Source organism: Bison bison, unplaced genomic scaffold, assembly GCF_000754665.1.
Source record: "Bison bison bison isolate TAMUID 2011002044 unplaced genomic scaffold, Bison_UMD1.0 scf7180017863946, whole genome shotgun sequence".
NCBI lineage: Eukaryota > Metazoa > Chordata > Mammalia > Artiodactyla > Bovidae > Bison > Bison bison.
The window spans coordinates 1,135,412-1,137,686 of NW_011494518.1; positions in this window are offsets into that span (position 1 = coordinate 1,135,412).

A 2,275-nucleotide genomic window follows, 5' to 3' on the forward strand; every position below is an offset into this window, starting at 1 on the left:
AAGGGGGGTGGGCAATCTCCACCGCGAGGCGCACCGTGGGTAGACGTTCCCCGCGCCCAGGCGGGTCGGCCCAGGGCGCCCAGAGGCTCACTGAGAGCGGGATTAAGGGTGAATCTATCAAGAGCAGAAGGAGGGAAGGAGTTTAGTTAATTCCCGCACCGGAGTCTCTCGGCTGGCGACATACCCACATTTCCCTTTCTTGCCTGCCCAGGAACATCTGGCCCTACCAAGAATCTCCTGTACTCCACCGGGTGTCCCAAACTGAGGAAGTTGCCTTCTGAGTGGGGGACCCCCTAGGCCATCCGCAGGCCTTCGGGGTAGCTGAAGCCCTCTTCCCTCTCGCCCCCAGCACCCCCTCTGAAGCTCTCCTAAGACTGAGAAATGAGGGCCAGGGCACATCCCCGCGGGCACGGTGGGCTAGGCTGTCGGGGCAACTGCTGGGAGAATGGCAACACTTGGTCACCCGCGCGTGTCCTGGGACCTCCAAGTTGGGGACCGGCCCCTGCAGGCTGTTACTCAGATGGCCCTCAGGTTTTAACCCATCACTTAAGATAAAGACTGTACAGGGTAAATACCAAGACTAGGCTCCTGGGTGAATTCTTCTGTCCTCTTCTGCGATCCTGGTACACTTATGAGTAAAGGCAAAAGCCAAAACTCTGTACAGTTTTGCCCTGGAAGCTCAGCATGGGTCATGCTACGCTTTGGGCAAGGGGATCTCCCATCCCTTTATTCCTCTTTCAGGTTGCATGCAGACTTCTAGACACAGCGATAATGTTAGGACCCTCTGCCCCTCCCCACCACATCCCTTCTTTTGTCCCCAGATGCACCCAACCCCAGCGGCTCAGCCTGACACTGTTTGCAAACTCAAGGGGCTTTTAGAGCAATTGCCTTTAAATAAGCAATTCAAGTTCACAGCATTCATTGTAAGGGGACACGGGTCTGGGAGGGGATAAGGGGTTAGTTAATGGAGGATTAGAGGAGAGTCTGGTGGAGAAAGAGTGGACAGGGAAGAGATACAGCCAACTTAATTCTGAAACATGCCTTGGTGGAAACAGGTGAATAAAGAATCACCATTTTAACACAAATATGGCTCCTTTAGAATTAGGAAGCTCTGGTTTTTGCTTGACCTGCAAGGTAGAGGGTCACATCAGTCTTTAAGGTCTGGAAAAGTAGCCATCAGCCCTTCCTAGAGTTGTACTAATGCCCTTTCTAGGAAGAGGAGTGAAAAGGACCACCTTTAGAATAAGCCCTTTGCATCCTCCCTTTGAGAAGGCTTGTCTCAACCAAGTTCCTATTTGCAAGCTTGAAAGTGGGGACCAAGGGGGGACAAGGCAGCTTTACATCCATCCAATGACCTTGGTTAAACGGCAGAATCTTAGCGTCAGAGAAGTCCTCTAGCTTTCATGCAAGAGAGCTCCGGAGGCCACTGAAGCCAAGGACTAGCGCGATCTGAGGACAAGGACTACGGGCAAGAGGGGTATATGGCCAGAGTGAGGAGTCTCCAGGGACAAGGGCAGACGAGGGCCACGAGGGCCGGGTTGCACGGATGCTGAAGTAGAGTGACCAGTACCAAATGTTCTCTACTGTTGAGGTTGGGCGTGGGCGACCCAGTTAAGGAGGCTAGGGACTAGTCTCACAGCTGCGTTTACAGATAAAGCTGTTTTAATACAGAGTATATGTTGCTTAAGGGGCTGGTGGAGACTGGGAGAAGCCACCCTTTGGTGCCAACGAACAAAGCGTCTACTAAGAAGGAGAAATCAAGAGACTGACACCTTAGAGAGGGCAGGGAGTGCCCAGGAAGCCAGTGCCTGGGCGAGGAGTCCAAAGGAGTCTCGGCTTCTGCTTCTTTCACCTTTGCCCTACTTACCGCCCCAACGCGGGCCACTCACTCTGATATAAAGCCAGTCGGTGTTCGCTTTCCCGCTCTCTTCTCTCCAACTCCTTCCCCCCGTCTCTCCCCCCACCGCGCGCCCCTTCTCCCTTCTGCCGCCTGAAAGGGTTAATCTCTCCTGCGGGTAAAAACAGGTCCGCGGAGTCTCTAACTGGCGACAGATGGGCCACTTTCTTCTGGCCACAAAGGGGCCGGAATGGAGCGCTCCGCGGCATACAAATGGGCAGGTCACGTGGTCCCCGGCTCTTGGCTGGACTGGGAGGACCATATGGCGCATGCCGGGGAGGAAGGAGATGGGGCGGGGGTAGGGGTAGAGGAGAGGGGAGCTGGAGTCGGATGCGGGTGGGAGAGGAGCAAGGCTGAAGGGGCGGGGGCGGGAGGAGC